General features: G+C 36.6%; 1 protein-coding gene across 1 annotated transcript in view; it reads right to left on the bottom strand.

Annotated features, from left to right (window-relative positions):
- Window positions 1-1,701: 1,701 nt before the first annotated feature.
- Window positions 1,702-14,621, bottom strand: part of LOC122805819 (C-type natriuretic peptide-like) — a 72,812-nt gene continuing 59,892 nt past the window's right edge. The window contains exon 3 of the mRNA XM_044076080.1: window positions 1,702-2,168. The gene's annotated coding sequence lies outside the window, so the exon portion shown is untranslated. The remainder of the gene's footprint in view (window positions 2,169-14,621) is intronic.

The following is a 14,621-nucleotide window of genomic DNA, read 5'->3' as shown; positions in this document are numbered from 1 at the left end:
GTGTCTATGGTACTAACTGTGATATAGGGCCTGCATACGCAAATGAAAGGGTAAATGGTCACAGTCTGTAGTAGTCTTGTCAGATAAGCATGACTCACCCAATTAATAATTTTCCAAAACAGTACTTGGGATGCCTGTATTTATATATTTTTTCTTTCTTTACTTCTGCTTTCAGGTCAGAAATATTTTCTACTTTATTATGATGTTCTTCCAACTAAATAGTTTATACAGACCTTTGTTTATTACTGTCAGATGAAAAGCAATAGAATAATGCTTTAATGGAACACTTATGTGCAAACCATTGCAATAAGGAAGGGGAAAATAAACTAGCAGATTAACTTATTTACAACAGGCAGGAAAATGGATAGAATGATGAAGGACAATCCTTGTCTACCAACATTTTCTATATTTCTAATTTATAGATAGTATTGTTTCAACAGCATTAGATAAACACCCAGGTCTTCCTCGCTAAGAGTTGGTTACATCTGAGCACATACTGACCCATAAAAGCACAGTAAAGATATTGATGGTGGGGCTTTTCTGAAGGAAGCCACTATAGTAATACATGCCTTTACATGTTGTTGGCACAAACTGCCATTTATGTGCACTTAAGTAGTAAATGTCAGACTCAAACTTAATACTTTTATGTCTTCTAGTACTTATAAAATGAAAACCCAGACAACCGGGTACCCACTGTTGAAGAAATAAGCAGTATCGATCTTCTAGAACCTATAAAATAAAAACACAGAAAACTGGGCAGCAGCTGTTGAAATAACCAGTACTGTGATGCAGCCAGCACAGACACAGCAAAAAAATGAGTGCTTTTGCTGTTCTGCAAGCAGATATATGTAAACCTTCTTTATTATGAGATTTTGAGGCAATGCTTGTTTTTGACGCACAAGACCTTCTACCAAAACTTACAGTGCTAATGCAAAGTGTCCTGTCATGTTAGCAGTGACTGTGGGTTGGTAAAAATCTCACAGGACTGGTAGAGTCAGTCAAGGGGGAGAAATAGTGAAGTGCTATGCAGTTTGCTGTGTTTTTAATTGAGGAGGGTTTGCTGGTGGCATTGCCTTATCTCTGACACTATGGTGTTTATGTGGTTAGTGATACACAGCATCACTAATACACAACTATCCACTCACCAGGAGTATGGCAAAGTGCCTGCTTTAGCATGATGTCCTAGAATGTTTAGTGTGTGTGTGTGTGTGTGTGTGTGTGTGTGTGTGTGTGTGTGTGTGTGTGTGTGTGTGTGTATGTGTGCTTAACAAAGAAGAAGTTCCTCCACATCAAACTGATAGGAGCCATGAGAACGTCACCACAGATAGGCCTGCAGAGGTAGTGACACAGACATGAAGAGGCACCTTCAAATGGACTGTGAGAAATCATGACTAGGCAAACTTCCTGATAAATATTAAACAAAAATACTTGCTACCATAACACCACTCCCTTGTTGATTAAAAGTCCACCCTTCATTGTGCATCATGGTAAATCTTATTTACAAACCAAAGGAGGCAAAGATTTACCTGATAAGACACTGGCATTTTTAAATAAAACTTTTCATTTAATTCTTTAAATGAAGAATTGAAGTAAACTGGTAGCCAGGCACTTACCAGTGTGGTTAACATGAGTAAAAATAAACATATAATCTCCATTTACAAGCTGAGTGTACTGATTTTTCACCAACAACAAGGTAATCAGTTTCCAGTTGTTTAAAATCTTATTTTAATGACTTAGACAGAAGAAGCTTTAATGAATCCAGAATTCTGTTAGGGTCTTTCACCTCACAATGACTAATAATTCAGAAGATTCATTCGTCACATTACAGGGGAACACTGGTGTGCATAAACATATAAATAATAAAATAAATATATCAGCATATCAGCAAGCAAATATATACATATAAAATATATATATACATAGAATCTATATAAATAAAATGGTTCAAAAAAGTATGCACAGTTAAGAGACTTGGATGGAAGTATTTTTTTTTTATAATAAACTTGCAAAGACACATTTGTTTCAAACAACACAAAACATTGCTGGTCTCTTGCAGACCAGATGTCACAGATGCTAATAACTAAGTAAATATATTTAACAGCAGACTTAAGCTGAGGCCAGAAAATACTGTAGATGTCCAGTGTGAAGCCTCTGGTCCAGAACAGATTCTGTAAAAAAAAAAAAAAAGTGAGATGTATAAACTATGGAGTATTTATGCTAACAACATATTTTACAATCTGTACATTTATTTCTTGTGGTCAACTGTGCAATACAAATTTTGCAAACACCTTTGTCACTTCTAAGAACTAAGAAAAACTGCAAATATAGATGACTAAGTAAGTACCTGTTTCATCAACTGAGGTGTTTAGTTTTCAATAAAAGTCTGAAGGAATGCTTCCAACAAATGATACGCTTGATGTTTCTGAATCATTATGCAATAGAATAAAATATTTACTGTACACCTACCCCAATGGTGAACTTTCTCATGTGAGATTTGTTTTTATTTTAATAGATTTACAGACTGTATGCCCATATTGAAGGAACTTAGTACAGAACTTTGAGAGCTCACTAAATAACAGGGCAGTGTGTTACTGCCACAGGTTATTGTATATTATACAACGACCCCCCCATTAAATATTAAAAAACGTGCACGCTGATTGGTCAGCGTGCACGTTGTAAATCAGAGTTATAGTAATGGAAAAAGGAAAAGGTCCGGTTGCCCGGACTTTTTCCATTACTATAATGCTTTTTTTTACAGCAACGGAGAACGCAAGATCTCCGTTGCTTCACACTGTCTCGCTATGTTAAACAAGTTTAACATAGCGAGACAGCTTTAAAAAAGCAACGGATATTCTTCATTGCTTTTTTTTAAAGCTGTCTCGCTATGTTAAACTCATTTAACATAGCGAAACAGTTTTTAAAAAGCAATGGAGATCTTGCTTTCTCCGTTGCTTTTGCCCACAGCTCTGATGTACTGCGTAGGCATGCGTATGCGCAGTACATCAGAACTGCTGCAGAATACCAGACAGCTGTGGAAGGGCAGCAAGGAGGCATTATACAATGCCATTATTTAAGAAAAGTAATTTTTTTTTTCTTAAATAATGTCATTGTATAATAGCAATAACCCACTTCTGGGTGTGGGTAATGCTGGATTTACCCACGGTTGGCTTTGTTTGGCCACTCGGGCTTCGCCCTCATGACCAAACCACACCAACCGTGGGTAAATCCAGCATTACCCAAACCCAGGCGTGGGTTATTGCTATAATCCATGCTGTTTTACTACCATGGGCATCATGGTTTTTAGTCATCCTGAAAACAGGCTTTTTTTTCAGTCTGGCAAATAGCTAAGAAATATCTGAACAGCCCTTTTTAATTAAAATAGTTTCCTTCCAAAAATTCTCCAGCAATTACTTCAGCTTAGATAATTTTTTTTTAATTTAAAATCATTTCTGCTTCACAGCTCTTGGTTCTGGTTTGGGGATCAAGCCTAACTTCAAGTTTCTATTTGTGTAGAGTTCTGCATGTTCTCCCCATATCAGTGTATGGGGGGTTTCTCCAGGTGGTCTAATTTCCTCCTCAAGACATATTGTTTGATTGGTTACTCTAAAATTAACCTCATATATGTTGTATTTACTCCTGACATTGCAGACTAGATCACAATATGAAAGGGGTCTGAGAAAGACCATTTCAATTACCCAGTTAACAAATAAATATTAAAAAAAAACTTCCAAGAACCAAGTGTGCTTCACATGCTCACTCGTCAGACATGACGTCTTCCTCCTAACACTGAAAAGCTGTTTGTATTAGTAGTACACTATAACCCTCCTAGCATAATCCATACAACAACAGAAACAAAACAACAAAGCTTTTTTCTGTGAATAAAAAATAATTTTCTCATGAAATCAAACCAAGGACAGGGTATTTGCTCTTTTAAATTAACTTGCTGAAATAATTTAAACTTTATTTTCTTTTCAATGCCAAACCAACTCCATGACAGAAAGGTGATCCAGTAGTGACTGACAAGAAAAAACTACAGGCACAAGCCTGTGATTGCTCAACACAACACTGGTCAGCAAAAACTTCTGTAGCCCTTAAAAATGTGTTTTTGCAGGGGCTGTCACTTACCTGACCACCCCCCACATCACTGCTTTATATATTCTGAGATCAGTGTACCTTAACATAAGGGGAAGTCTCTGCAATCTCAGTCTTTTTTATAAATATGAAATCAACTGCATGTTAGTAGTGATCCACACTAGGATCAGATATGTCTCTCATTTCTGCCCAACACTTATCAAACTCACATAGTATGCCTAGATATAATTTCTGTCTCTTCATCCCAAATATTCAATTTTTGTCTGTGTAAACTTGCATGTTCTTCATATGATCACATGGGCTTTCCTTGGGCTATTAGAAGAGCACAATTTGATTGTACAAGGACTGAAACTTTGAAAATCTAAATGCAAGTCTGAAAAAAATAATAACAAAACTCATTGTTAAATTTTGTAAGTATTTCTTTGAGGAGAGAGCGTCATCTCATGTTACCAAGATGACAGTATCCTGGGCTATTCTCCCTATTCAAGGTTCGATGACCTCAGGGATAGTATACGTAGCAGGGGTGTGGATGTACATGAGATAAAGCTCCCCCTCAAAGAAATGCTTTCAAAATTTACAATAAGTTTTGCTATTTTTTTTTTTTTTCAGAATCGCATTTAGATTTTCAAAGTGTCAGGACTTGTACTATCAAATTTTGCTCTCCTAATAGTGATCCATTTCTACATCTACTTATGTCTACATTTAATTCTATCTGTCTGTCTGTCTGTCTGTCTATATTCATATATGGATTCCTGATAAATGTTCAAGCTATCAAAAGTTCAAGCATTTGAAATAATGGCAAAATAGTTCAAAAATTCACCTTTCAAACTTAGTACACCAGGGATTGGGAATTTGTCCTTTCCTCAGTGTAGTGCAATCTCAGATTTGGTATATGTAAATAAGTCTTTGTCTTTTTTTGTTCTGAATCTTTTAGAGCCCATATATGTTTTGATGTTCAAGTAGGATAGTTCTAATAAGAGCTAATAATAATTACTATGTTTTTAACTGGGGTAGAAGACTGATCCACAGAGACCCATTTCAGTCACAGCCCACGAGCAACAATCTAGTTATGCTACATGTTAAGAAACACATGGTACACAGATCAAGACTTGAGGTACTCACACCTTGCAGTACTGAATGATGAAGTACCAAATAACAGTAAGGAGACTTAAGCCTTTGTGCTAATTATAAGCTACTTATCCAAAGCTTTGTAAGACATCCAGACTATTACAGTTGGCACTTCTTGATATGAAGAAGCATCAACTTTGCTCTGAGGCTCTCTCAAATCACTGAGATCCCCAACTTATCATAGGTTAACCCAATGACCCTGTGGAGAAACCCAACTTCCACCTGCTATATCCATGATCTCATTCAATTACGTCCTGTTGCTTATGACTTTCAATGAGGATGGGGTATATGCTGATCTGTAAACCAAGAGCTTTGTCAAAGAATTACATTTCTCCATCATCACCACAACCCAGTATCTTTTCAGTCTCATTCTCCTTGTCATCAGCAATGAATAACACCCCTGATAATTTCTCTCTCCCCATCACCACTACCTGATCGCAGCAATCTAGCTTTTTATGAGAGAATGCTATGAACATAATTTAGAGATGCCAATTATGTTCCTAGTGTCTTTAGATTAATCAACAAATCATTCACGTCCACTTTAAAGATCACAATTATATAAGGCCAAAAGGACAGTATCATCTACATGCAACAACATATTACCTTTAGGCCTCCAAATTATACTCCATTCCAGTCGTAACTGTATCTTGACATTCTTATCATGATGATCAGAAATAGCAGTGGTTATAAATACACTGTTGAATGAGCCCGGCACCTGCCTTGAATAAAGTTAGTTTAATGGCAGAAATATGAGAGTAACTATCACTGAATTACTAAAGGGACCAGATAGCATGCAGCAATAGCCACCCTGGTGCATCACACTTCTGCAGGACCTCTCAGAGCACATGCCTGAAGTCCTGCAGGACCTGTCACAGCGCATGTCTGAGTTCCTGCAGGACCTCACATAGGGTCATAAGTTCATAGGTAGGTATTAGGCTATTGGCCATAGGGCCTATAGAAGCCTAGCCAAAAAGATACCCTGGCTTTCGCCACCCAAGAAAATTATTTTCCTGTGCTCCTGTCGAGCAGAGCCACAGAGGTGATCCCCGGGGTGAATTTCCTATTTCCCATCCAATCATCAAGACTTTCCTTGAAGAGTGCTAATGAGGAGCTTTGTTTGATATAGATAGGTAGTTTGTTCCAGAGTATGGGAAGTCTCTGGGACAGGAATCTATCCCTCCAGCATATTCTGTTTATTGTGGTAACAAGGTTTAAGTCCCTTGAGCGTGTAGCTCAGGGGGATTGGGATTTATTTAAGTGGAGCATGTCCAAAAGCTCTGGGTTTGACATAGCTTTGTATGTTAGGCAGAGATCACCTCTGAGTAGGCGATATGCGACGGAGTAAAGCTGGAGTTTTTTGAGATGGTCTGCGTAGGGCATCTGTTTGAGGCCGGTAATCCTCTTTGTGAGGTATTTCTGCGGCCTTTCCAGTTGTTGTAGACATCTTGTGTCATTGTAGATGTATGTGTCTCTCACAGCACATGCCTGAGCTCTTGCAGGATGTTTCACAGCACATGCCTGAGCTGCTGCAGGACCTCATGCAACACATGCCAGAGTTCCTACAGGACCTCTCACAGCACATGCCTGAACTCCTGCAGAACCTCTCACAGCACATCCCTGAACTACTGCAGGACCTCTCACAGAACATGCCAGGGCATGGCGCTATAACCTTTCTTCAAATCTATAAAACAGCTTTAGACTGGATAAGCAAACTCCCTTAATCCCTCACATTTGTACAGGCTGGATGGAATTTATATTCATTTTATTTTATTTTTATTATTTGACATTTGTTTACCAGGAAAGCCCGATTGGGATAATATCCTATTTTCATCAGAGGCCCAGGAAGAAAAGCTCCATATTGACATAACATGGTTACTGTTAAATAAAGTTATTACAAAACCTAATACTGAAGAACGACATATTGACTAAGTAAAAATTCAACTTCAATTTATATAGTGTGAACATATAAGTACATAGTGCAAATATCTGGACAGATATAACAAGACAAAAAAGAACATTCACACACTCTAGTGTAGGGAAATAGAGGAAGAACGGCAACACAGTTCACTTCAATAGGCTCAAAGGCAGTGTAAATCAATGTAGAATCCAAGTTAGTAATAAAAACTTTGTTTATTGTGAAAAACAATAAAACCTTAGCTCTTTTGTTCCAAAAATCAAAGGACTCTGGTGAACTGTGGTGCCTTTCTTCCTCTATTTCTCTACACTGGATTGTGGGTTTGCGCAGCAGTTTAACTTAATGAAAAATAACATTGTCAATAGTTAAAGTTTTTACAGATTGCAATTCATAGAGATGACATTAAACATTCTAAGTACACTGGAACAGAGATGACTAGATAATATAGCCTAGGCAAAATATGAACCCAAGGTTCAACTGTAATGTGGAATCTGTTCTTTAGTACTCTGGCATACATTTTCTCAGGGAGACTTGAGAAATGTGAATTTTTAAAATTTAAACACAGCCTCTGGCTCTCTCTCAAAAAGATGAGGACTACTGTTCCAGACACTAAAGTGAGGACCACTGCTCCACATCACCAATGTGAGAATCACTGCTCCAGATCACCGAAGTGAGAATCACTGCTCCACATCACCAAAGTGAGAACCACTGCTCCAGATCACTAAAGTGAGAACCACTGTTCCAGATTACTAAAGTGAGGACTACTGCTCCACATCACCAGAGTGAGAACCACTGGTCCAGTTCACCACTCTAAAAGTATTGTCCCCATTTCCCATGCATCATATTACATGTACTTCATCTTCCTCAGATTAATTGTTAATATAGAGCAGTAAAATCCTTTTTTATGGCCACTGAAACTAAAGTGGTGTGGCCATCTACAGGATCTCATAAGAACAGCATGTAGTTTCTTCAGATGGAATTCCATCTCATTTAACTAGCTTTTGGTATAGAGCATTGACTTGTAGCTCTTGCTAAATCCTTTCAGAGATTTCAGGCATTCACACACATTATAGTAAGGCATATTTAGTAGATTAGGAAATTCCTTGGAATGTTCCTTCCCTCTCTTAACAATCTTCCCAGTGACGGTCTTGGTTGGCAAAGCATGCCTGAAGTCTCAGTTTCTGCTCACGTGGCATTTACTGGCTTGCTTGAACCTCCCTGAAGCCACCAGACAGTTTTTCTTCCTTACCTGTCAGAACTTCCCCCATGCTTAAGCTTTTCACCTTAGCATATAATGAAGCAGAGTACACATAGCAAAGATACACCTTAATCCTGTCTGTACCTTGGTGCATATCATTAGCCTGACATAGAAACTACAGGGATTACAGTGTAGACCAACTGATACACTCGATAGGTATTACAGAATACTGTCTTACAGGCAACATTAAACAGTAACAAACAGGAAAACAAGATATACTAACTGGGTAATAAGCTACATATTACACAGGCCTAGGTAAAGGATTTGAACATCATCAACATGCATTTAATACTTTGACAGAATTATGAATGAACAATAATTATAAACTCATTTATACTGCACAGTGTCACAAACAGACTGCAGGTAGTGACAGAAGTACATGTTTTGTGAATGATTAGCATAAGTTATACCGTACACATTACTATATAAGGGTATGTATGAAAAATCCTCACCAGTCAACAGGATGCATTGTTATGGTCAGTTGTGTCACGACATTCTAGAAGAGTTTATTGGTCAGGGTAGAGGTGGAGTTTATCTGATCAGATACATAAATGGTATGAACATTTTACAGGGCTGGAGGTTGATTTAGTATATTTGAGACTTGGCTGAGCATTAGGTGGGGGGTAAGCTGGAGAGGTTCTTTTACTTTTTGTTTATTTTGTTTTTAGAGGCAGCATTCCAAGCATAAGATTAGCTATGATTAAATGAAGGGATTTTTGTTCTTATTTGCTATTGTTATTTTTATACTTTACTAAAATTTATTAAGGAGGATTGCTCAGATGAAGCAATGTTTGTCAAGAGCTTTTGCAAGGAAGGATGCATCACTGTTGCAGCTAAGTGCCAGTAAGTCTAACTGCCTCTTTGTTAGACAGCTGTACATAGTGATAGTGTGATATAGGCCTGTTGTAATGTAAAGCTTGTAGCTTGCTGTCTGTGGTTACTCCTACTAAACAAAAAGAATTAGTACAAAAAATGAAGTGTTGGGATGGATGGGATGTGATGTAGATTACTATACACAATACTGAAAGGTCCCCAACCACTTGACATTTGCTGGGGCCCCATGCTAACACCGGCCCTGCAAGGATACATTTCAGGGATGGTTCTCTATTGAAATGTCAGCACCTGTAATGCTGAGTGCCAAGAAACAAAAAAAATATTAAAAATCCAGGTGAGAAGTGAATCTCAAACATTGCTCTTCTCCTTTAAACTTCTTTTTTTACAGGGGTAAGCCCCCATCACCCTCAATATGGGGGACAAGCCCCCACACTACCCCAAACTTATATATATATATATATATATATATATATATATATATATATATATATATATATATATATATATACCATCTCTGAGATTGCCATAACTTGGAGAAAAGGGAATATTCCAGGAAATGTCCATCTCAGAGTTGGTATATGCAAGTCAGTTTTTTGGGCCATTCAGTCTCCGTATTTTGGGACTTGCCGTAGCGGGTACTGATGTTTCAGATGGTTACCTTTCATTGTTGTTAATAGCACTTATGTTTTGTGTGAAGCACTGTTATAGGATTATCTGAGATTCAGTGATATCTGATAACGTATTTATGCAGTAAGGTCGGGTGCATAGAATCATAAAGGTTATTAAGTTTAAAGAGGCCAGATCTGAACAGAGGGTGGATGCATGGCAGCCATTAAGGATGAATGTTAAGTGGTTACTCTTTTATAGTAGGAGTAGCTCCTTCCCAGGTTATATGATGTATGAGAGTGGGCTTTTTAACCATAATATAAGGTGCAACTTGGAGAGGATTATAGGGTAAAGCTTGGTTGTAGTAAGAATATTTGCTTACTTACTTATTTTTGTTGATTGGGATGGTTTGACTAGGCAAGAAAAGCCCCATTTAAGTGGAGTGCCTGGACAGAAAAGCTCCAAACAACGAGAAGGAATATATACAGTAATGACCTAATACATAGAGCTCTAAGAAAAGCACTACAATAAAAATAGAGATAACATGCAGTAATGACCTAATGTATAAAGTTCTAATGCAGCACTTCATTAAGAATATAAACAAAACAGTAATACCTTATTAAGTTTCATTCTGGTGGCTGCCAAAAAAGCAGTTACTAGAAAACGGAACTCAAAATGTAAACCAACTATAACTGAAGTTGTGAATAGTGTAACAGATATAAAAGAACAGGAGATGGGATCTTTTGAAAAGGGTAGGAGTAAATTACATAGGAAAATAGAAATTGTGAGAACAATACATGCAGAAAAATGTTTTGGTAGAGGAATGGTGTTTAAGCGAAGGCAGGAATTGAACAATTTATGTAATGTTGCCTAGATTATAGCACATATAATAAAATACGTGATGTATAATGTTTGTAAATGTGAACTTGTTAATATAGTTTGATTACTTTTGCATAAATGTAAATCTGCCTGTGTCACAAGTGATAATTCATAGTTAAATACTAGGCTAAGTATCCTTTTAGACTATTTTAAGCCAAGCCAATTTCCCCTTAGTGCGAATCAAACAATGCACCTCTTGTCTGTGAGGTAAGTACATTAACAATTCAACCGTTATGCCATCAAATAAAAGTGTTACAAAAAGAATAGAAACAACTTAGAGAAGTGCTCTAATACATAGAATTCTAGGATAACTATTAATATAAAGATCTTTGACAGTGGTATTCAGTTTATTCAACATTATAATAGTGTAACTTAATCTTACACTTTTGAGAAAAGGAGGTAGCGTAAGGGGGAATTATGAGAAAATAAAAAGTGGGGAGAGATGGTAAGTAAAAGTGAGGCTTTATATATTAATAAATGGCTTCTTCACAGCAGTAGCAAGGTTGTCTGGCACCCGTGCTACCTTTTGGTGTCACTCTATCAAGACTTGGGGTTTCAGGAGCAAAAAAAAAGGGAAAAAAAAACATGCTCATGCATATTTGCAGAAGTACCTTCAAATCAGCCTTTATGCAGTCAGCTTAGCAAAGAGTCGATTATCCAAACTAATTGGGATCTAGGGTAGTTCGGATAATCAAATGAATATTGAACCGGATAAAAAAACTTCTAAAATCTTGTTTTATCTGCAGGGAGGGAATACACTTTTCAACCACTCAGTGATTCCAGTGGACAATAAAGAATATTTTTCACACAAGAACAGGCTACAAGCTCAAAAAACATGCACAGGCGAATATGTATAATGCTTACATATTCAGAATTTATGATTTTTCATACCCAAAAACTTTGGAAAGCTGCGTTCGGATAATTGACATTTCAGATAATCAGTGTTTGGATAATTGACTCTCTACTGCACTTTATAACTATTCTGTGTATGTTATAGCTGCCTGCTTCAATTATACACAGACTTTTTGATAAACTGTAACAAAGACCTACAAAAGTACCTTGTTACAGCCTTTTAGTTAAATGCTCAAATTATTTCTATTTCTGCTTTTAAAAGAATACCACTGCTACAGTGCTGATGAATCCTCCTAAACAGCATGCACCCAGTGCAAACATCCCTTTCACCCTGCCCTAGCTATTCATGTAGATTTCTTTGCAAAAAAAAAAAAAGATGACCCATAAAATGGGTACAGTACTGCACTAAGAGGTATCTCTACAAATAATTAACTTGTAACTTGAGCTTAGCCTTTCAGAAGAAAGTAAAACGCAAGTCTAAGCACTTTAAAGGGGGATACAAATGACAAAAAAAATGCTAATTCTGTGATCATACTGAAATATAGTTATAAAGTTACAGAACAGACAACTAACAGAGGACTGAAGGGATCAGTCTATTTTTTCAAATTATTCCCATTCAGTCAGTCAAGATTTGACAATTTTGTAAAGCTGATCCATTTTCTAGAAGCTGTGTTACCATGGATCTTGACTAGTTGAGTAAAAGGGAGGGTATAGAGTGAAACTCCATACTTGGAAACCAGGCAACACAGCCTCCCATCAAAACTCCAACATGTGCTATGTTATGGTGACTCTAGCAGTTATTACAGAAGATTAAGCCTATGGGCTGCTAACAAACTCCTTCTTATAGATCAGGATCCAATACTCTTCATCTCCACTTATCTACTGTATGACTCTGAGCAAGTTACTTAACTAGATGGTGCTCACTGGCCATTTGAAATTGGGCTAGACTCCTCAGTGATCTTGTGGACCATATGGCAACCAACTAACTATGAAATTATAGGAAGTAAACTCAAGGAAACAACATTTCACTATAATGACGCCTAATGAAACTGACTCAATATGGATTCAGGGAAGCCTCAATAACCTAACCCAATAAATATTCAAACATACTGTACCTTTCACAACAACTACAACATAACTCACCACACCTACAACCCTCTCAACATCTCTAACTCCTTACAGCACTCTGAACTCACTCTGACAAACTCAAAAAACAAACAAAAAAGCACAAAGGTATTTCACACTTTGCTTAACTTCTAACTTGGAATCTCTTACTTGGAATCTCTCTACCTCTGACTCGATCCCTTACAATTCAACGCTCAACAAATCAATCAAAAATCAAAAAATCAATATAACTATTGCAATCTTAAATCATTTTAACTCTTTTTCCCCTCCTCTTTTCTTCTCTTCTTCCCCTCACTCCTCTTCCTTTTCTCCTGTCTCATCCTCATTAGTATATGTTAAGCAAAATAGTAAACATGTAATATACTGCATGAAATATAGTTTGTTCTGTTTGTTATTATCTTGTGTTATTTTCTGTCGCTCTGTGTACTTTTATGACTTTAAATTTTATGCTATTCAATGATTTTTTATTTTTTTTATGTGGTAGTTGGTAGTAGTTTTTTCTCCTTCTCCCTCCTGCTGAAAAAAATGTGTATCCAGCCAGACTAGCCCGGTCAACAAATGTAAAATAAATAAAATAAAATAAATAAAATATTACTGGCTACTACACATAAAATAAGTTCAAACAGGACAGACAGGTGTAGTATCAGGATTAAATTAATATTTGATGTTTGCAATTACATGTATTAATTTGTGTATCAGTGTACTGGCTGCCCAAGAATCATTTTTCAGCCACTGACTTAGGCACAAAGTTACAGTATATTCCTAAAATACAAATATGTAGTGCAATGGATAATGTGTTTTAAAATTTGATGTTTTAGCAATCCAAATACATTATAAAAGCAGTTTTGAAAATAACATATAGAAAAATGATTATTCCTGCTTCGGTTGTACCTAAGTTATTGTTTAGAAAAGGTCAAAATTTAGCTAGAAGTAGTTATGCTTTTCTATGTCACATGGATGTACATATTTTGTTTTGTGGACTTATCTAGGACAGTGTACAGTACGTCATCTAGTACACATAGAGAAATATCCATGATCCTTAAAGAAGACACATGAAGCAAATGCAGACAGATGGAAAAGCAGTTTGTTACTGTTGCATTACATTTTGCATGTGCCTAACGTATTACCTTTGTACATTATTCATTTTTAACCATGTAAACCTACTAGGCACAAGCCACAGGTCACAGACAACTCAGGAGCACTGTCTGGTTAAATGACTTATCAAAGTCATAGAGTAGACATCTGAAGGAATCAAGCATTGTACTACTACAGGATGAAGCTCATTAGCACTTTATAGTACTAATTCTTTGCACTGGATTTACTAGACTTTGACTACAGTGCTCTTATTACAAGGTTGTGTTTAAGGCCAGCACTTTTTGTAGCTTCAAATGTCAGCCCTTTTTTTCCCATTTACTTTTACAGCAGTGTAGAACTTTACACTGCCAAGTTATCCAGCCAAACCTACTAGAGACATATGATTCTTTTACATATTTTTTACTCCAAACTGAACAGTGCATTAATGTTTAACTACTTAACCATCTATCCATTTTACAGGATACATACTGGATTCTTCAGATACTGAAAATGCTTTTATTTAACAACATAGAACTACTAATATTAACAAAGAAAGAAAGCAATAAATATTATCAGAAATAAAATAAATAAGATCATGAAAATTTAGCAAATTAAGAAATGAAAATAAGGTGAAACGTATGTATGACTACTAAAACTGCAGAATTGCTTTGCATGATTTGTCAGTTGATGCATTTGTTGTTATATTAAATGAAATGGAGAATGCTACAGCAATAGGACAAAGCAGATTTATAAACTGCCGACTTCATAAGAAACCATCAACAGGGAGACAGAGAGTGTTGACTTTAGAAATTGCAACAGCGGATGATGAACAGTACAGGTAGGTAAACACTTTGGCAG

Source organism: Protopterus annectens, chromosome 7.part0, assembly GCF_019279795.1.
Source record: "Protopterus annectens isolate FY-2018-M chromosome 7.part0, PAN1.0, whole genome shotgun sequence".
Lineage (NCBI taxonomy): Eukaryota > Metazoa > Chordata > Ceratodontiformes > Protopteridae > Protopterus > Protopterus annectens.
The sequence above is the reverse complement of the archived record's forward strand: the minus strand, read 5'-3'. Positions and strand labels throughout refer to the sequence as shown.